The sequence below is a fragment of the Mauremys reevesii genome, linkage group 6 (assembly GCF_016161935.1).
Source record: "Mauremys reevesii isolate NIE-2019 linkage group 6, ASM1616193v1, whole genome shotgun sequence".
Classification (NCBI taxonomy): Eukaryota; Metazoa; Chordata; order Testudines; family Geoemydidae; genus Mauremys; species Mauremys reevesii.
Window position 1 is genome coordinate 77,069,514 of NC_052628.1, and position 22,674 is coordinate 77,092,187.

At 41.2% G+C, this 22,674-nt stretch overlaps 1 protein-coding gene across 9 annotated transcripts in view; it reads left to right on the top strand.

The window, feature by feature from the left end:
* The window catches only part of ADAMTS19 (ADAM metallopeptidase with thrombospondin type 1 motif 19), a 381,231-nt gene that overhangs the window by 160,777 nt on the left and 197,780 nt on the right, over nt 1-22,674 (top strand). Inside the window, exon 1 of one of the 9 annotated variants that reach the window (XM_039544212.1) lies at nt 20,172-20,306. The exons of the other annotated variants lie outside the window; for them this stretch is intronic. The gene's annotated coding sequence lies outside the window, so the exon portion shown is untranslated. Of the gene's footprint in view, nt 1-20,171; nt 20,307-22,674 lie in introns of those variants that run through there. 9 annotated transcript variants of the gene reach the window in all.

Consider the following 22,674-nt stretch of genomic DNA (forward strand, 5'->3'; position numbering starts at 1 on the left):
CATTTTGCTGCTTGGCTTAATGGGTTGGGGTCACTACACACCATTTTAATCATTCTGAGAGCCAAATCTACATTGTTTTTGTGTAAAATCTAGTAAGATGTATCCATATTATAGTGAAATTTTCCATTTGTAATTAAAAGAAAATTGGCAAAGTAAATGACTGTTGGTACATCCTTTTCTTTTAATTAAAAAAATCATTGTAATGGTTTCAGTGCTTGAAAATACCTGTCCCCTCTTTCCCCTTTGGGAAAAGGATCTATTATCAGAGAATATCTATATTTTTTAAGTACGTTGCCCTTCTGGACTAAATAAAAAGAGGGCTTTTGCACATGTGGTGCCATTGCCAGTAGTCTTAGAACAATTCTTAGAGATAAAGGTGGGAGAGATTACAAATTAGAAATGTGATGCAACAGAATATGCATGGTTTGCCAAAAAGTATTAAGATAAAAGTGGTTTTGGATAAGGGAGAGGATGCTAGAAACGTAAGTTTTGATATATGTTTTTAACTTTTATTAAGAAGTGTGGGTTTATATATTTATTGATAAAACATGGACAAAACATGTAGATGATATGAACTATTTGTTTAGAGTCCAATTATATGATATTTAAGGATGATTTCTTTTCTGACTTCAACTTTGACTGACTGTTGACAGAGTTGTTCATTTCTACAAGCAGTAGATTTGCGCAAAACTGTCAGTTTTATGTCAATTTCATGGTTTCATACAAGCGTGCTATAAATCACAAAAGCCTTTGGGTGAAATTCAACCGTTCTCCCAGCACAAAGTCCAAGTATGAGGCTGTGAGTGGGAGTTTTTCATAGGGGTTGTGGGAATTAAATCCTTTCCCTACAACTATGGGCAGTTCATGGCTGCCCTCTATAGCTGCTTTTGCAGATTACGGGTTGGAACACTGGCAGCACCTCATTTGTATTTACTATTTGAAGGGTTTAGGTCCTTGAATCAGTTCCCATGGCCCATATACTGGTCCATTTGGCATTATTGTAGATAGTACATCTGTGGCATGCCAAGGTGCGGATACTTCCTCCACAACTGTTCCACTTATCCAGAGTAGACTCACTACCAGTTTTAATTAGATCAGATTGCTCTTTCTACATTGTTAAATTTTGTCTGTTTAGAACAGCATTGTAATGTCATGTGGAAATAAATCCAAGCACACACAAAAGGAATAACTGTTCCATTAGCTGCAGCGTCTGTTCCACACTCCAACAGTTTGTGCCCTAGCCTAACCTCTAGCAGTACAGGGTACTCAGATTACAGTATGATGTTCTGAAGGAACACATCCTTACAGGCACTATAGCTTTTAATAGTTGGTGGTTTTTTGGAGGGGAAGGTGCTGTTTTTTTATAGAACTGGGAATGTTTGTTCATGCATAGGAGCTGTATTCTTTTTTATATGATATTACTGAAAATCCATTATGTAATAAAATGTCTGAGATTTCACTAAATCAGCCCATTGTAAAGATTTTCTGTTTAGTTTTAAGGGGATAGGTTTTTAAGGACTCCTGGCTAACTTTAGGGCAGCTGTCATGTTTGTTCTGGAGTGGTGGATGCGGGTGGGGTGGGTGAAGAAAAAATAATTAAAAAAATGATATCAGTGCAGGTGTTACATTTAATGATATATAGTAAGTAATTGATGGAGCAAAAACAAATGATTCAAAATGATTGTTGGCATTAAGTATCACTCAAGTTATGACAACATGGGAGGAAAAAAAATACAAACTAGGTCACTGTTAAAAACTGGATTACAGACTCATTCCTGATTTGAATTTTTACAAACTAAGGGCTGTATACTTTGCTTGGTCATGTATAGATGGCCTTTAGTTTGCTGGTTGGCCTATTTTAAAATATATTTTATTTTATTGTTCTGGATTAGTTATCTGTGGTTGCTTGAGCACAAGTGTTCCAGTGTAGTTTTTGCAGTTATTGAAGAAAAATAAAAAGTAATAAAAGAAGGGTTCCTAAAACAGTTTTGGACACAAGATAAGAAACTGGTCCATCTGTTGGGATCTTTGGGGTTAACCAGGAGACTTAATGATTTGAGTCTAAATTCTGCAAAGACAAAAATATGTAAATTTTGAGATTTGAAACTATTTTCCCCCTTCAGCTTATGAAAATTATGGCTAAACTTTGAAATGCCTTTTAATGCACTGATTAAAATTTGGAGCCTTGTGCATAATACAATTATGTGGCAGTGCAAATTACTTCATAAACTAACTTTTTGCTAAATAAATAAATTTGCACATTTAAAAAAATCTAGATATAAATAGATGTTCTCTTGCTGTCTTTCAGCTTCTCAGCTTGTCCACAGGCCATTTTAGGATCTCTGCATTAAGGGGAAAGTATGGTTTGCTGGGGAAATAGGGACAACAGAGGAGGAGGTAATTTCATGGAAGAACATAAGGAGCAAGAAGGTATTTATATAATCATTGTCTGGGGAACAAGGAAAGGCTTGCCGAGTAGGAGCAGACAGCCAGCACCGTCAGACTTTTTCTTTTGGGGTTTAATAACTGTGGTATGGCAGTAACTTCCTCTTGTTCTCCTCAAGACAGTGCTTGAGCCCTATTTACCACAATCACTGTGGTATCTATGTGCCAAACTGAAAGATTTAAGACCCTTGTTGCCAGCTCTTACAATTTTATAGCGAGTCTCTCAATATTTGGTATTTTACGTAAAGCTCCAGCTTCTGAGTCATGTGATTATATGAGAATCTATTTTTTAAAGTAAGCTTCTAGCCCTCATGGTTGAAGACAAAAGCTTGAAAATATGAACCATAAAGTAGGAGTGGGCAAACTTTTTGGGCTGAGGGCCACATCTGGGTGGGGAAATTTTATGTAGGGCCAAGGCAGGGGGTTGGGGCGTGGGAGGGAGTGCGGGGTGTGGGAGGGGGTGCAGTGTGCAGGAAGGGGCTCAGGTCAAGTGATTGGGGCAGAGGAGGGGTGTGGGGTATATGAGGGGGCTCAGGGAAGGGGGTTGGGGTGCAGGAAGGGTGCGGGGTGCAGGAGGGGGCTCAAGGCAGGGGTGTAGGAGGGGTGCGGAGTGCAGGAGGGGGCTCAAGGCAGGGGTGCAGGAGGAGTGTGGGCTGTGGGGGGGCTCAGGGCAGGGGGTTGGGGTGCAGTAGTGGCTCAGGGCAGGGGATTGGGGTGCACAGGGGATCCTGCACAGGGGTGCAGGATGCAGCAGGGAGCTAAGGGCAGGGGGTTGGGGTGCAGGAGAGGTGCGAGGTGTATGAGGGAGCTCAGGGCAGGGAGTTGGGGTGCAGGAGGGGTGTGAGGTGCAGGCAGGGGGCTTAGGGCAGGGAGTTGGGGGGTGGCGTGCAGGAGGGGTTTGGGCTATGGGGTGGCAGCGGCACGTACCGGGGCCAGGGCAGGCTCTGGTGTATGCCTGCCCTGGTCCCACACCATGCTGTGCTGCTCCAGGAAGTGCTGCGGCCCCTGGGGAAGCGGGGCAGAGGGCTCCGCGTCTGTTGCCCTTGCCACGCCTCCAGGTACCTCCGCCGAAGCTCCCATTGGCCGCGAGTCCCTGTTCCCGGACACTGGGAGCTGTGGGGGGGTCGGTGCCTGGAGGCAAGAGCAACTCACGGAGCCCTCTGCCCCCCCGCCCAGGGGCCACAGGGAAGTGGTGCTGGCTGCTTCTGAAGGTGGCACAGGGCTCACGGCATCATGGGGGGCAATCCCACAGGCTGGATCCAAAGCCCTTAGGGGCCAGATCCGGCCTGTGGGCCGTAGTTTGCCCACCCGTGCTCTAAAGGCTCAAATACTAGAAGACAAATACAATTCCTCCCCTCTTCCCCATAAAATCAGATGATTTTAAGCCAGTCTCATGATTCTTTGAGGTTTATTTATGATTTTTGAAAACTTGGGGTTGGCAATACTGTAATTTTCTGTGTTGTCCTATTGGATAATATTTGCTATTTAGTCATATTGGGATGTTCAGTCTATGGGTGTTTTTTCTGTGTGGGTGAGGTGTCTATGGAGGGATAAGCTAGTAGGCCAGTTGTATGGCTTCTGTTATGGAAAGGGTTGTATAAACCCCAGAATCCTGCATCTTGTTCTAATGAAGGCAAGAGATGAGTTAAACCTCATTTGCATTTCCTGATTTCTACATGCGGTGTGTCCCATCCTGCATACTGTTAGGTGCATCACACTCATAGGCAGTATTTTTTAAATTGGGTGGAAGGAGATGAGGAGTTCAGCCCTAGACCATTGAGTGCTTTGAATGTGAGGACTGGCATCTTGAATTGGATCTGCTGTTTGATGTGGAGTCAGCATGGTGTGCACCTGCAGATTGTCTTCTCTCAGCTACAGTTCCACCTTCAGAGTCATGCAGTTTAATGAATGATTTTTCAGGTTAACATCGTCACACATTTGAGTGTAATTCTGCTGCATAAATGGTGAGAAAAGAGTATTGCTATATAACTTAGTATAATGTGCTGCATAGTTCTTGTGCATTTCCATTTACGTAAATTTCAGTAGTACAGTTTTGCTCTGAAATCAGTTTCAGTGTATGCCTGGATCTGTTAGATGTTAGGTAGAGGGAGATAATATATTGAATCTTGCTTTAGTGAACATATATTGGCCACAGTACATGTTGACGTTTGAGGGTTACTACAGTAATTTAACAATATACATCTATAAAATGAGTTTTCCATGACCTTAACCTTATTTCTTAACCGTACTTAAAATTCCAAAATCAAAAAAGCCGCTGCTAACCTTTACTAACCTCAACAATGATATGGCTACTCTGTCACCATAACAACAGTGCTAGATTGCAGTTAGCATAAAATCAGTGTCTTTAAAACAGAGACAGAGGAAGCTCATAGTATGATTACTGAGTCAAAATTAGTCTGTCTATTTAGGTACTAAAATATGGATGTTAGGCATCCAAATTTGAAACTGCTGACTTTTGTCCGTCCTAAGAACTAGTGCAGTGGCTATTTTGTGTGTATTTAATACTTTTAAAGGGGCCTGAAAAATATATGTTTTGAGAGAATTAAGTCTTCTATGCATAGAACAAGCACAGTCCGGTCAGTGTCCGTAGAAGCTTCTCCATATTGCCTCACTAGTGTACCTCAGCCTTGGTCAAGTAGGACCATCTCTAGAGTGAGTGGCTAGTTCAAGACTCCATACCAGTTTAGTCCTTGGACTCTCTGCTGAGACCACCAACAAGGTTACAAACTAATGTCAGTTATGTAGGTGGTTTAGGGATGTTGATTCATGTGCACTGGGAAGTGAACTGAGTTAACCCTTTCTGACAGAAACATTGGCTCACTACTGTCCAAACATATGACCAACATGTGAAGTGCTCTATGACCCTGATCAAATGTCCATTGAAATCAATGGAACAACTCTTTGTTTTGAAAAGGCATTGGATCCAGCCCTATAGTCCATTACTAATCTCCTTGACAACACCCTAAGTAAAATGCAAATGTTTGGAGGTTTGCCTGGAAATTGCTTTAGGGGGCCCACCAGTGGGCTAGCTTTAGGATTATCCTTTGGCAAAATCTGTAAAGTGGTTTTCCAACACTATCCCCCCAGTGTTTCTGGGAATACAACCTTGTCAATGTTTGAATAGTAATCCAAAGAAAATGTAGATTATTAAATAATTAGTTTAAATATTAGTTTTTACTGATTATTTAACTTTTATTATAGCAAGTTGAAAATAGGTTTTACATTTACATGTCACATAGCTAGTGCTAAATATTTTTTCAGCAATGGTCTCTAGAAGTTGGGTTGGAAATGCTAATTATAATTAAAAACTTTATAACAATAAATACATCTTACAGATTTGTGGTGACAAGTGCTCCCTACCCTGTGTACTTTCATACTTGTTCATACATGAATAAGATGACTTACAAAGTTTTTTCTTTCAAGCCTGCACTGGTGAGTCTCAGTATCCTGGTTTAAATCTTCAGATATAGCCAGTCTTGAGGCTGTAGTTTTCATAAGATATCTAGGATAATGAAAGGATTTTCTTGTGTGAAACTGAAAACCTGCTTACTGACTCAAGGTCCAAACTATTTCTACATTATTGTATACATGTATGCTCTCTCTCTTTTTCTCTTTTCCCGAACTACTTTCTGAAAAAAGTATTTCTCAAACCCAAAGCTAAATACCTTGTATTTACTATTATACATTAACACATGAATATCTGTGGAAAATAAATACATACTGAATGTAAGCTTTCTTTGAATTCTGAAACTGAGTTGCTACAACTCAGAAAATACATTTTTAACATAAGAATATTAGAACATAAGAATGGCCATACTGGGTCAGGCCATATTGGGTCAATCTAGCCCAGTATCCTGTCTTTTGACAGTGGCTAATGTCAGATGCTGCAGAGGTAATGAACAGAATAGGACAATTATTGAGTGATTCATCCCCCGTCATTCAGTACTGCAATGACCAGGGCATGGGTGGTCATGTCTAGTGATCAGTGCCAACAGTCAGAACCGAAGACAGAATCATGTACCAAGCTGAAGGTCAGCATCAGAGACAAGATCAGGTGCCAAGCAAGGGTGTCAGAGCTGGAGATCATGTCAGGGATGAGGTGTAGGAGCAGGGACAGCAGGAACTGGGAGTAGACAGGAGTCTAGGATAGGAAGACAGGACCTAGGAGCAGGCAGGAATAGAGAACTGAGGAGTCTGGTAAGAAGGAAGGTCCATAGGAGCAGCCACTCAAGAATTCCTCTAGTTGCTCAGACAAATTTCTGTTGTTACTTCCTGGTTTATATAGAGCTCCTAAGGCAGTGGGAGGGATCTGGATATTTCCCCTAATCAGGGGCTTAGGGTGCAGGGCCCTCTGCAAACTAATCCTTCACTAAGCCCTTCCCTGGTTACTCAGTGGTGCAGCTGGGTGGTGGCTGTGGCCTGAGCACTGCCTGGGGACACGTGGGCCTGGGTCTGAAGTGCTTGATTCCTCACAGGTCCCAGCATCTGACAGTCAGAGGCATAGGGATATCCAGAGCATGGGTTGCAGCCCTGTCTTGGCTAATAGCCATTGATGGACCTATGCTCCATGAACTTATCTAAGTTTTTTTTTTTTACCCAGTTATACTTTTGTCCTTCACAACATTCCCTGGCAATAAGTTCCACAAGTGCGTTGTGTGAAGTACTTCTTCTTTTGTTTGTTTTAAACCTGCTGCCTATTAATTTCATCGGGTGATCCCTGACCTCTATCATGTCCCCTCCACCTTAGTTTTCTGTTTTCCATGCTGAACAGTCCTAGATTTTTTAATCTCTACACATATGGAAGTTTTTCCATATCCCCAGTCATTTTTGTTGCCCTTCTCTGTACCTTTTCCAATTCATATATTTTTTTTGAGATGGGGTGACGGCAACTGCACGCAGTATTAAAGGTGTGGGCTTACAATGGATTTATATAGTGGCATTACGCTATTTTCTGTCTTATTATCTATCGCTTTCCTAATGGTTCCTAACATTCTATTAGCTTTTTTGATTGCTGCTGGACATTAAGCGGATGTTTTCAGAGAACTATCCACAGTGACTCCAAGATCTCTTTTGTATGTATAGTTGGGATGTTTGCCAGTGTGCATTACTTTGCACTTATCAACATTGAATTTCATCTGCCATTTTGTTGCCCAGTCACCCAATATTGTGAGATCCCTTTGTAACTCTTAGTTAAGTCCTAAACTGACCCCAATCTTGAGCAATTTTGTGTCATCTGCAAAATTCGCTGCCTCACTGTTTAGCCCCTTTCCCAGATAATTTATAAATATGTTGAATAAAATTGGTTTTAATAGAGATCCTTGGGGGACCCCACTCTTTACCTCTCTCCATTGTGAAAACTGACCATTTATTCCTACTCTTTGTTTCCTGTCTTTTAACCAGTTACTGGTTAAAAGGTCCATCAGAGGACCTTCTGTCTTATGCCATGGCTTCATGAAGAGCCTTTGGTGAGGGATCCTGTCTAAGGCTTTCTGAAAGTCCAAGTACACCCTATATATTATTGGAAGGAACAAAAATATACTTTTAATCCACTTCTGTTAAAGACACTGCATTATGAAATTTTGCATTTATTTTACAGAAGTGGAAACTGAGGTTTAGAGAGGTTTAGGTCAACATTTTCAAAAGTGGCCACTAGTTTGGAGTATCTCAGATTTTAACTGGAGACTCCTATCGACATCTAGTATTAGAGAATACTGCTGAAAATGTGAACATGAGTAACTTGCCCAAGTTTATACGGCAAGTCATTGACGGAATAGGACTAGAACTCAATACATTCTCAATCACATACTCTATTTCAGCGGAGTATGCTTGTGCTCTAATAGGATCTGTTGGTGTCAAGGAGGAGGGGCTAATATCTCAAACTAACACAGCCTTTTGTTACAGATGTGTGCTTTCGCTGCTTTTAGAAAAAGAAAATAATCCTCTGAGAATGAAATTTTAAGAGGTATCTATTGTGAACCACTGAGGAGGACTGCTGTAAAAAAGGTGATAAAATAACATTTTATCAGTAAATTAAGAAGAGGTTACAAATGAACATTAGAATAATAGATATAAACCCCCTAATACGTAGTAGTTCATTCTACTGCTCATGCAGGTTTGTTTACTACATCTTGTTATTAATTATTTTCTCCAGTTCAATTTTAAATACCTGGGGCAGTGGGGTTTGACCCACTTCCTTTGGGAGAGTGCGCCACAGTTTAATAGATCTCAAGTTTTCATGTTTTCTCCTATACATTTTGCATTGGCATCCTATTCTTTAGTGCTCAACTATTTGTGGATATTCTCTTTAGTTGTACACATTTATTTCTTTGAATCTTTTTTCATTGGTCAGTTGTTATATCTTATTAGTATTTGTTGCTTTGTTGCTTTTCTCTGATCTGTGCCAGTCTGTCTTCTTGTTTCTGGTTACAGAGTGCCCAAACAGAGTGGGTATAAAGCTGTATAAAGAGGGACTTCACCTCCATAAATAGGATATTTTTGTATGTGCCTCTAACTAGTCTGTTTTGGGCAAGACACAAAACAATGAATAAAGCATGAATTTAAAGTAGCCTTGTAAATATGTAAAAGATGTAGCCAGTAACGATAGTAAGCTGTGTGTGATAGTATGCAGCTGTGGTCTAGCATGTAGTGCAGCACGTGAACCATTCATGATCTAGATAGGGATTGGCTACAGAAATTAATGAACCAATCATGAAGTGCATGATACAATGCAGATTAAAAGGCACATGTGGCAGTTTGTTTTAGAATTTGTATATAAACTGATTAATGATTTTGTACTTTGGATGTGTGATATGCCCTGTACCCACCATCTATGCTTGGTGGGCCTGATCAACTCAAGTGTAGTTTGATTGTATGCCAATAAAGAAACCTCAGTGACAAATATGGAGTTGAACTGATGTCTTGGATTCCAGATAACTGGATAAAGTGTTCTCTCAGAACTGGATGAGGTATTCTGTATAAGCTGAGTCAAAAAGGTCTCAGAGGGAATCTCACCATATCCCAAAATAGCATTGTTGCTTTTTCTGCAACATCACATTGCAGCCACATATCTATTTTTCTGTCTATGATCACTATTAAGCTCCTTTCCAAGTATCTTCTTTCCCTTTAGTGTATTGGATTCCCCCCTCCATTTCATTTCATTTCCTGCTCTTGAGGTCCTCTTCAGTATCCTTCTGGGGTTTATAATACCTCCCAATTTTGTGTCATCAGCAAATATCAGTAATATGTTGCTTGCTCTGTTTTCCAGAACATTAATGATGATGTTTAAATAAGACCTTCCTTTATGTAATTTATCAAAATACATGCAGTTCCAATTACAGGGCAAGATTTTTTAAAAAACAAATCCATGCACAACTACATTTTGTGTTGTTTACTACATTTTAGAGCTAGGTTTGCCTGAATTAAAATGGGGTTATGTGACATGTGAGTGTCACACAATGAATCCTGGACTTCAACCAACCACTACTAGGGATCTGAGACTTCAAGGGTCTTCCTGACTCCCTTTGTCTGGTCTTTTTATCTGATTACTAGATCACACTGAATTCCTGGGATGGTCATGCCTCACCAGCAAGGCTAGCTGGATCAGAACATTTTAGATAAATTTGGATTTAATCTGTGGATCATCAGTACTTACACTGTATGTTCATTAGATAATAAATGTAATCTTCATATGACAAATAAGGGATATGATATACACCTTTAGAAACTGTTGATTTGGTTGCCATCTGCCTTTTAGAGACATAGGTCTTTTTTTCTCTTCTTCATTTCTTCGTAGGTCTGTATAACAGGAACAACACATGCATTGAGAGGAGAACATATCCCCCAGATTTACATCATCTCTTGTTGAAGGTTTTGAAACTGGCAATCATATCCTTTTTAACACTGAGTCATCATTAACGTTCGTTTAGTAATCTCAGACTGGAACAGATTCAAACTCACATCTCAGGAGAGAAAGAACAGTGTATAAATCTATCCTGTCCTCTACTGGATGAGGCACTGCTTGAGGTTGTCCGTAAATGTTTCCACAGTGTCCCAGAAAAAGTCAACGTATTAACTATGATGTTTGGCTACACACCAAACATCTTAATTATCACCTTGTAGCATTTCGTTTTTTAGGAATTTGATGTAGACTGCAGTATTAATTTTGAAATCAGCTTGATATACTGTTAAATTGTGCTGTGTTTTCTTGGTACATGACTTATCAAGATGAGCTTTGGGATTTTATATGTTGGGTTTCTTCCAGTGTTTTGACAGAATTGATTTTGTTACAGCAAACAATGCCTATACCTCTGGGTAATTACTGGCAAAAAAATGTATGGAAGAGCCCACTTAAAAATAAACTGTTAAAGGAATAGACCCGTGGAAAGAATAACATTTTCTGTGCACCAACCCAAATATATGTTAAATTACAATGAAGCTGCTTTAAAAGGATGAGTGTTTTTTAAAAAGAATCTGTGTAAAGAGTAAACTTGCAATGAAATAATGTACAAATACCAGATTATAATGAACCTGGGGCTGTTTACAGTGCACTGATGTAACTCCCAGTGCAACATCTAGCCAGTGGAGGGCTCCATAATCCCTCCAGCACAGGAAAGGGAAGTCCTACCAGAGCCTTAGGGAATCTGGATCAGGAGAAGCCTGAAACTGCATGTGAACAGGAGCAGAGGATGGTGGCAGCAGGCTGAGGTGTGGCTGTGGAGGGAAGGCCTGATAGGAAGCAGACTAAGAGCTTGGCTGAGACCCACCCTGTTGCTGGTAGGGGGCCAGTGGGACTGTAAGCGTGCGGCGCCTCCTGCTGGTCTCTTTCGGAAATTAGCTCATTTCCAGCCTTGGAGCGCCCTCTGCAGGCCGGTGTCCCACTGCCACTTGGCCCCCGTGTCCCTCCCTGGACTCTGGTGCCCCGTTATCTGGGGTGCTGCCCCCTGGCAGTAACCCCTCAGGCTCCGGGTCTCCTCTCCCCGGGGAACCCTCGCCTCCTATCCCCACCTCGCCTCAGTCGTAGGCTACTGCCAGTCACCAACTCGCCCCCATGCCCTTGGGTGGGCTGCAGTGTCAGCCACTCATCATAAGCATGGTTGGGTCTGGACCTGCTGCCTCTCTCTGCAACCCAGTGCCTCTATGGGGCCTTGGACAAGGCCCTGCAGCCTGGGGAGTTGCCAGCCTGGAGCTCCCCAGCCCCTCTGGCCTTTCCGCAGCCCTGCCGCACTCTAGGCACCCTGAGCTTCCCAGCAGCCAGGCCCCTCTCTCTCTGAAGGCAGAGAGACTGCCTGAACTTCAGCCTAGCAGCCCCTTTTTAGGGTCAGCTGCGGCCTGATTGGGGCATGGCCCAGCTGCGGCTGTTTCCCCAATCAGCCCAGGGTTTTCTCTCTCAGCCCCGGCCTTCTCCAAGGGCTGACTTTTAACCCCTTCTTAGCCGGAGCGGGGTGATCGCCCTGCTACAGGGACCCACAGCAGGAAGCTATGGGCTATGCCTAGGGTACTTGCAAATTTTGTTTTCTGGCAGCACTAGTAAAGAAATAATCTTTCTTACTTGAATTGTGTGAGTGTTTTTGGGAAGCCCTGATGGTTATTGCCTGAAGAGCGGAGTTCAGGGAACACTTACAACACTTGCTTCTGAACCTATGGTACACTCAGCAAATTACCAAACACTTAGAGACTGATGTGATGATGGGCAATCACTCGTTACCGAATATGATCATCTTTCATGGGAGTCATGGGTCCTCAGGTGGCTAATAAGGCCAATCCTTGAACCACAAGTTCTATTGCAATGAGGGCAGATGTTTTCAGGCTCAGCAGGAGGCTGTTGACCATTACTGGAAGCCAGTCTCTCCTTCCTTCTGTGCCTCTTGTCCTCTTCAGCTTGTTGGTGAGCAAGTTTAAAATGTAGGGGACCATCACGTAGGACTTCACTCCATTTTAAGCGAGCCTTGGCAAGTGTCTCCCAAGTGTCAATGTCAATATTACACTTTTAGGTTGTCCTTCAGTAAGTCCTTATAACGCTTCCATTGTCCTCCCATGTTATGGTATCCTTCTTTCAGCTGAGAGAACAGGACCTGTTTTGGGAGGCGATGGTCTGGCATCCGGACAACACGACCGGTTCAGCAGAATTGCTGATGAATGATCATTGCCTCAATACTGGTGGTCTTTGCCTCTTCCAGGATACTAATATTGGTGCACCTGTCTTCCCATTTGACCTTCAGAATCTTACAAAGACAGTGTTGATGGTGTCTCTCAAGGACTTTCAAGTGGTATCTATAGGTTGTCCCAAGTTTTGGACCCATACAACAGTGTTGGGAGAATAACGGCTTGATAAACAAGAAGCTTGGTGTCTGTTTGAATGTCGTGATCTTCAAAAACCCTGTGCCATAAACAAGAAAAAGCTACACTGGCACAGTTCAGGCGATGTTGAATTTCTGCATCAATATCTGCCTTGTATGAAAGATGACTTCCAAGGTAGAGGAAATGATCAACATTCTCCAGTGCCACTCCACTGATTTTGATAGATGGGGCAAGTAATACCTCATTTGGAGAGGGCTGATAGAGCACTTTAGTCTTCTTGATATTAAGAGTGAGACCAAGCGTAAGCATTGGCTAACACATTCAAGATAGATAAATGAAAGACTGGTGTACCACATCATTCACAGTGACACCCTTCAGTGCAGTGGTTACAATGTGCCAGGGATGTAACACACATTCAGTAGAGAGGGCTGATTTCCATTTTTAATTATTGTTCATGGGCAGTGTATAAATAGGTGACTACATAGTGCCCTCCATTCACAGTGAATACCCTGATGATGTCAATGGGAGGTTTTCAGGAAGATATATGGTAGAGGGTTTTTAAAGATGACTAAGAGAGTTAGATGCCCAACTTCCATTGGAATTCAATGGGTTTGGGTGCCAGAATCCCTAGGTTCCTTTGAAAATGCTAGCAGTTGTTATTAGCAGTAGTTATGTGTCCTGTATCTTTATTGTTGTATTTTCAGAATTACTCAATGCTCACCCTTAGGGCAACCAATATGTCTGCTTTTTGTTTCACTTCCTTTACCATCTTCCTTTCTCTATTTATTTGTCTCATAGTCCTTTTTTTTATCTTTCTTACCTCTGCATTTCTTTTCTTGCATCAGCTCCTAATGCCCACCCTTCATCCCCATGAGCTTCGTTTCCACCTTCTTACCTTGCCATCCCCCAGAGAGATTACTAGTTAAATAATTTATGCTGACATTTAAAAAATGTTGTCATTAGGCTTTGAATGTAACAGAAAAATTAATAGGTGCAGGGAGAATTCACACTTTGAGTCAGTGTTTCATGATATCTGCAGACTTAGGAATATAATACTGCATTGGTTAATGCCCAGTTTACATTTTGAAGGTTATCTTCCCACCCAGGAGTTATAGAAAATTCCTTATAAAAAGAGGGGGGAAAGCTTAGCTTCTACAGCATTTGAGTATGCCAGGTAGGGTACATAAATACATCTAGTGGGTTGAATCTGACCCATGGGCTAGGAGTCTGACACATCTGCAATACAGAGGTAACAAGTCGAAGGAATAGATTACTTATCTCTCTACTAGACTGACTGTTCCTCATTCTGTTGTTCATTGTTGTATAGTAAAGATCTTGTACATATATGCCTGTTAGAAAAGTAGATCTATTAAAATACTTTTTAAGTGGGAGAATAATGAAATAATGCATGGTAGAGAGAACAAAGGGTATAGTAAGGGATGGAAAGAAGAGAGTAGTATGTGTAGCTGGTTTCTTTCAGTGCAAGCGTGGGTAGTATAATAAAGCTTTGGGCAAAATCGTGGAGTTTTTACTCCTCATCCAGGTGTAACTCTCAGTAACTTCAGCAAGGAAAGTAGGATTTGACTAAGTTAAGTCTTGTTGAATTAATTCTAACTGGCATTAATTAATACACACACACACACACATATGCATGCACGTGTGTGTGTATGTATATGTATGTGTATATGTATGTATATGTATAAAAATATAGCTTTAAACTAAAGTTTCAGGCTTTGGAGTAGTTGGAAGTAGCAGGTCATAGTATGATATATTTCAGCTTTCTAGAGGTCAAGGGAAAATAGATAATTGGCAAGTATACATTTTGACAAATGTGTGGGTTTGTAAGTCTGCAGTTATGTTTGCCCTTCTGACCACAGTTGAGGAGATACAAATGACCACTGTAGTTTTAAGAAAGTAATATTAAAGGACATAATCTCAAAATTCCATAAGCAAGGAAATTGAGTAAAGATTGTCTTATTCATCTTTAACTCCTATTAGGTTTACATATAGCAAGGTTCTTAGAAAAAGGTTAATACATATCATGTGTACAGTATGATACACAAGCAAAATAGTTTATGTTCTATTAAAGAGTCCAGTTCTACAGTTCTGACTCTGACAGTCATGGCAATGTGAAGACTATAGTAATTCCACTCAAAGCAGGAGCTTCCTAATTTGTCTGTTCCTTTGCTCATTTGTTAGACCAAAATAACACCATTTTAGTATATATTTTTTGTATTTTATATCTTTATCTTATATAAAAAGGAAATACAAAAATGTGTATTTATATCATAACTCCATCTTTGGAAATAATTTTTAAACAGTCTGACAACAAAAGGTGTATGGCATTTGCCATTTTTGGGGGTGGGGGGAAACAAGAAAACCACAACCTTCTGCTCACTTTGCTTAGCATGCTAAATTTAAGTTTAGTTTCAGTGGATCAAAGAAACAACCCAGAAAATTACAGTTTTTGACTGTTTTACATCTAAAAATTAGCACATCTAACTTACTGAATTCTTTCAGTGTACAGCGATTTCAAATGGCCAAACTTCCCTAAAAACAGTAACATTGGTTCACTTAGTGGACATCATGATAAAAAGACGTGAATGATGCCATAGTATTAATATCATAGTGCAATATAATAGTGCAATTCAGTATCAATTTCTTAAATGCTAATAAGTAAGGCTCCGATTTAGTCACGGGTATTCTTCGTAAAAGTCACGGACAGGTCACGGGCAATAAACAAAAATTAATAGCCCGTGACCTGTCTATGACTTGTACTATAAATATCCCTGACTAAATCTTGGGAGGGCTGCTGCTGGAGGAGGGCATCCGAGGGTGGCTGCTGCTGGAAGAGGGACACCCTGGGGGGGCTGCTGTTGGGGGGGGCTGAGGCCAGCTGCGGCACCAGCAGCCAGGGCCACTGGAGCAGCGGCTGCTCTAGCCATCCTGGGGACTGCTGCTCGGGCAGTCCCCAGAGCCAGTCACACCTACCACTGCTCAGGTGGTCCTGGGGGTCTGACGCACCAACTGCTGCTCAGGCGGTCTCTGGAGCCAGCTTCCCAGGGCCGTCCGAGCAGCAGCTGGTGCATCTGGCCCCGAGGCCACCCGAGTGGAGTGGAGGGAGTGCCACCCAGCCCCGCTCTGCCTCCAGCTCTCCTCCAGCCCCACCCCCAGCTGCAGACACGGCTTCGGTCCTGGCTCCAGCTGCGGCTGTGGCCTCGGTATCTGGCTGTGGCTCCATACCCAGCCTTGTCCCCAGCCCTGACCACAGCCCTGCTGTGGTTCCACTCTCAGCCTCAGACCTGCCCCCAGCCATGGCCCTGGCCTCAGCCTCTGGCTCCTGGCCTGGGCTCTGCTCCCAGCCACAGCCTCACTCCCAGTTGTGCCCCAACTTGGCCCCAGGTCCCAACAGTGGATCCCGGTGGTGGGGTGGACAGGTGCAATGGGTGTGTGTGTGTGAAGTAAAAAGTTTGGGAACCACTGATTTAGGGCTAGAAAGGGTGTTTCTTTGGATTGGTTTCCCACCACATCAACAAAATATGTCTGTGGGGGGTAGCAATAATAATCATGGGTCTAAATGATGGAAAGGACAGAATGTAAATTGATAGCAGGGTGGACAGTAAATTAAGAACTACAAATACCAAGGGACAGTCTACTGTAGGAATCAGATGGAAAAAGTAACTGTACTGCAGCATCCATTTTGACCTTTAATTGAATGTCTGAAAATTATGGACAAAAATGAAGAGGCGTTCTACATCCTAGTCAGTCAGTTCTGGCCATCCAGTGGGTGGCTTCAGTTATCTTGTTTCCATGGTGAATTAAATTTGCAGCAGCTCTTGGGAGATATGTAGGAGGCTGGCAACATTTTTGTCAATTGTGAGATCACTAGTAAAGATCTAACAACACTGACTCATTCCCAGAACTACAGATGTACGGGCTTCTTGGAGTTCCAATTTGGCCCATTGCTAAAGAACACTGTGGCCCATAGCTAACATATTGGAGTTGGCTGGAGTCTTTTTAAAGATAAGGTGCTGCTCGTGTCTGTAGCACATGTGGTGAAGGGACTATAAGACCAGTGAGTCTACAGATACCTTAGCAGCTAGAAGTGCAATGGCGGGGGAGGGGCTGGAGTATTTTCAATAAACGTTAAAGGGAAACTGCCTGTTTATAAACCCTTTTGTTTTTAAAGGAACAAGTGTGTTATTTGTTTTGTTAATACTTTAATAATCTATGTGGTATTCATTTACTCTTTGTCTTAGTTTGGACAGTGAAAGAAAACTAACTAGTTTCACTTTTATTTCTAGTCAGATTTACTGTAGCAGATGCTTCACATAGTGTGGCTCGGACAGTGTCGGGGTAGGGCTTCAAACTCTTGTATTGCTTTTTTAATTTGCAGTCTTGAAAATAAGAATACAGAAATTCTCTGTGTGCTTGTTCCAGCTCCACCTCAAGCCTCTGTCATGCATACAACAATGTTACAAGTACTGAGCTGCTTTCCCCTCCCATATAGTTATCCCCTCCTGCCATCACAGGATGTTGTGGCACTGGCATGCCAGTTCCTCTTCTCAGCTACTTGCAGGGTACCTCCACCCCACAAGTAACAGTGTGATTGTAGCATGGGTAGGCATACCTGTGCTAGCTTTAATCCAGTTAGCACAGGTAACAACAGTAGTGAAGACATAATGGCATAGATCCTGGTGGAGACTAGTGGCCTGAGTCTGTCCATAGGGTCTCCAGTGGGTTTGTTCTGGGGAGGCTGGCCTGCACTGAAGCCTATGCCACCACATCTTCACTACTATTATCAGCCATGTTAAGTAATGTGGGTAGGCATAGCTTACACCTTAATTTGTGGTGTAGATGTACCCTCAGTGCTGTCCATGGTGGTGACCAGCCCATCTGGAGTCCTCAGGAGGACAGAGCAAGGAGGAGGAAGAGGCAGTAGCCACACACCTCAGGGCCTTGCTGGCAGTCACAGAACTGGGACAGATTGGGGGAATGGAGGTTCAAGGGAGACCAAGCCCATATTCTCCATGTGAGACCCCCCTTGATGTCCTGTCCCCCATTCTCTTCCCCACTACCTTGTTGCCCCTTGTATCATGTCTTTTCCTGGAAGTGATTCACAGGTCATTTTTCGGTTTCAGTTTGTCTCATTTTTTCCACAACTGGCTACACCATGTAGAATCAGGTGCACTCACTGCTTACTGAAATGAGCCATGGTGATGGTATGCCTCTTACTATTCCATATGCTTCTGTATTCTAGTGTTTCATTAATAGTTGATCTATATGAATATTCTCTTGAACATGTGAATGTATGGCCTGAGTTCACTTGCTTTGATAAAAATAGGTAATGAAAATAAATTTGAGAGCCATTGCTACTGCTGTAGCGTGATGCTGTAAAGTGCGGGTTTGCTAAGGTTACAGAGTAGTACAGACATTTTAAAAATCAGGGAAACATTCCAGTTCATCTTAGGTTTTGAAAACTTTGTTTTTACAGAGTCTAAATTTTTGGGAAGATTTTGAAAGTGTGCTTTTAACTCTACATAATGTTCAAAATATTGTTCATCTGTTAAGGCAGTATATGTTTGGAATTAATACGCACACACACACACTGCATGCCATTGAAGAAAAAAAAAAGAAGATTGGGTTATGTGAAAAAGCACTTGTCACACTGGCAAATGGAAAGGGAGATGCAAACAGTATTTCTCTTTAATTCAGCACCAGAAAAAGCAATCAGCAGGTAGACAGAGAAAACTTTGAAGAAAAAAAACACATAAATAGTGAAGTATGTAAATCTGGAAACTCACTTAATCAGTGACAGATGTTACTGGCTATCCTTTGTGAATCATGTTTTCAACCTTCAAAAATAAAGATACCTGATGAGAGAGGGTTATAGTATATAACAAGAATAGAGAATTAGTCCTTATACATTATTAACACATTGTGATGTTTTTTATGCTTGTCCTGTTATCAAACTCTAATAAGAGCTTTTATTTATTTTTATGTCCAGTTAAAGTTTTATTTGTATTCAATATATTAATTTAATCTTGAATGTCTGAAACATAGATTAGTTTTTAATAATATTAGTTAACTTGCAGTACTCTTCTTTGGAGTTCTGTACTGAAATGTAAATGAATAATTTTGCTTTTGCAATCAGACACACAAAACAATAAATCATCTTAATATTCTGTGAGATTTTGTAAAGACCACAAAGTCTCAGATTATGACACTCTGTTTAAAGTTAATCAGTGCTGGAGAAGAATTGGCTTTTGGGCTATACATTTTAATAACCTTTTCATTTTTTAAATGTGTAGATGGTGGTAATGTTTTGGGGATATTGCTTAAAATAGACTTATTAACCTTTAAGGAAATGTTGGATTTACTGCCTGATTGTATAAACTAGTGTAGGCCCAAATCACAGCCTAGGTTATGTGCTGGTGCAAGCGCATGAGGGGATGCAGTCCTGCACTGGCTTCCTGCATCATCGGTAGCATGGTGGGAAGGGACCTAGGGCTGCCAATTTTGGTTGGATATATTCAGTTTCATCACATGACATAATCTTTAATTAAATATTAATCTTTAATTCCTGGAGACGCCAGGACAATACTGGAGAGTTGGCAACTTTAGGGGATCTGTAGAGCTGCTATGCATCCTCCTTCTGCAGATGGGCAGGATAGTGTGTGGTTAGAATCAGAAGATGGCCATGTTATGTTAATTTTTTAATATAATCAGGAATGGAATGTCTATGGAATATACATAGCAATGGTTGAACAGCAGAGAGCAGCTATTAAATGAGTGAGAGAGAAGGCATGATTCTTATTTTCATATAAGCACTGGTAAATTTTGGGATGTGAATTCTGCTTTTGACATTTGGGGAAGATAACATTATTTATGACAAAGGAACAGATGTATCCATGTGCTAGTATGCTGGTGATGACATGAATTAACAGCTGGGGAACAAATGTTATTTAATTTCATACCACATATGTGCATAAATGCATCTTTTGCCCAAGCAGTGTGATTGGTATTATTTTAAAGCTTTTGAAATATAAATCACAAGAAAAGGAAATTTTGTGTAGTTATAGTTTTTTTAAATAATGGAATATTTGGTGATTGAGGCAGCTAATTCTCAGATGCATTTTGTGGTGCTTTTTCAATCCAACAGGTTACTACATAGCCATGATCCGCTAACACCGAAGTGTAGCTCACTGATACTCATCCTTGAACAATTGGAGAATTACTTCCTCATTAAATGGGGTCATAGAAAGCCATACAATAGGCCAGGCACAATGTCCTGAAATTGCATTATGATGGCTATGTTGTGACATATCTGTATTTGTCACAATGCAGCATCACTATATGTCAGTGGATCTTTATGATGCAAACATTATAACACAAAATCAGGACATCATGCCATAGTTAGTCTGTGGCACTTTGGGGCTCCTTTTTTTGCAACTTTTGTCTCTGTACTCATTTCTACCCCTGGATGCTAGGATGGGAATATTTCTTCCTTCTCTCCTGCGTCTTTCTGGATGTAATGTGTGCCTGTGGGTGTTCTTTTGTCCCTAATCTCCACTTCCTTTCCTGATTATGGTAGAAAGTCTGCTGGTGTTTTCTCTTTTCCCCTTTTCACCCTCCAAGGAGCTAAATCTGTGGGGATTGTATATGTATATGGTGGATTATGGTCACTAAATGCTCCTCAGGCTTCCTCATTTGTGTCTGAGCACTCCTTTGACAGAACTTGGCTTGCTATGACTTTGAAAATAAACAGGCAGAATCTGAGCAAAAGACTTAGTCAGAGTTGCATGTAGGATCTTAGCTCAAGAACCACACATATACTGGGTATAGCCGTTTTCTCTTGTAATGTGAACAGACACGTTCTCCTCTCTTTATCTTAGTGCACTGACTGCAATAGTTACTTCAAATATATACAGGTGTAAATAACAGGAGAAGCACGCCCCTCATCAAATAGAAAAATGGAATATGCCATTGTTTTTAGGGAAATGAACTCTGGGTAGGGTTATTATAATGGACATTGCAACATAGGGATCGTCCTCTTTCAGGACTAGAGGTTTTACAAGTTTTTATTTTATGACAGTTATAAGACTTTACAAATTGGGATATGAGCATTTGCAAAAGAAAACTTCCATTTTTGTTAGGTGCCTGCACCATGGAACATGCTAGACATATATGTACCTCTTAGAATGTGCACATTTTCTGCGCATTTATGTTGTGCATATCACCAAGGTATCTGTGAACATTCAGCAGATGCAACCAGGTATGGATTAGATATTACCTCCAGTGCATTTGCATCCTTACTGTGCTTGTGCAGAAGTAATTAAGAGGCAGGAGTAGGTGTTTGGCTAGTGTTTGTTCATCAGGTCTATCAGTGAGGTTGTCTTTGACATAGTCTTCAGTAAGTAAGTTCTTTGCTGCATTTGAAAAATAAATGACTTAAGTCATTTGAAAATGGAGGCATGCACATGTACAGCAAACAGTTAGTTTAGAGTGTTACCTATAGATGGAAAGATAGGTGCACCTACCTAGTGGCATGTTCCACTCTCATTAAAATCATTGGGAAGCTTTCCACTGACTTCAGTCAAAGCTAAATGAGGTCCCAATCACTCAGAAAGGTTGGTTATGTTGCTTCTTTATCTTACTCTGGCTGGTCTCCTAAAAGTGTATTTTCATGACATAAATGTTTTACTGCTTGTATTGATTAAAGACCAGATACCATCTTGCAAGCAACATATATCAACACCCAATTGCTGGATCAAACTTGAGGACTGTACTGTGTTGATGCCTGGCTACCTGAGCCATTGTCATATCTAGCCTCATTCCTCTGGGCATTGTATCACTGGCTAATGATCTTTCTAGGGCAGAATGATGTGCCGGAGTGAACTCTGCTAAAAGAAATCCCTATTTTCTTGCAATGGGAGGTTGGTTTGGAACTGAGATGGAAGGTTATTTTTTAACTCTGCTCCAGCTCCATGAGGTTCAAGGCAGTGGTGGGAGATGTTCTTCTCTCCCCTCCCAATGAAACCAAAGAATGGGGATCTTGGTTACTGTGGGGGTGGGGAGGGAGGAGGGGATGTCTTCTCATCTCCTCCTCTGTGTAGTCAGGAGATGGAGGAATAGTAGACTGTCAGTCAGGCAGAAAGAATTATGCTATTTTCAAGAGCAGCCAGAATGAACAGATTGAATATTTGGCTATTCAAATTCCACTGGGAATTATCCAGCTTAACATGTATGGCTGATATTAATGATCTTTGGTAGATTTTATGTTCAATTTGCAATTCCCTATTTGAATGACTCAGGGGATTGGGAACAGTATTTATTCACCACTAGGTTAACATTCAGTCTAAGTAAGTAGTGGTCAAAGCTAATGTGAAATGAGTTGATGGTCTCAGTCAGTCCCTTAGTACACAGGTCACCACATAACAAATGCCACCATTAAGTAGACTTCTCAGCAAAGAGGCCACAGATTGAAAGAGCATGGAGAATGAGCTATTCTTTCATTTTTAGGGACAGTTCCTCCAGGTCAGGGCTAAGGCACATGGGCTGAGTGATGTGGAGAAGTTTGCAGAGCTACTGTTTGTTCTTTACCTGTTCTGAGAAAAGAGATTCTATATACAAGCCTGCTCAGCACCTTTCACAGACATTCCATTAAAAAAATAAAGTTTAAAAATTCAATAGCTGAATCCACAAATATCAGGAGAAAATTAGTCTGCTCTGCATATACTCCACCAGTTATTTAAAAACATAATTCTCAATATAAATAGACCAATTTTGGTGACTAGAAAAACATACAGGATGTATAAAAGCACCACCTGGCAGTTGCACTTTGCTTACCTCCTAAATACTTATTAATTGGGAGTCTGTTAAATATTATCAATCAACCTGAAAATAAACAAA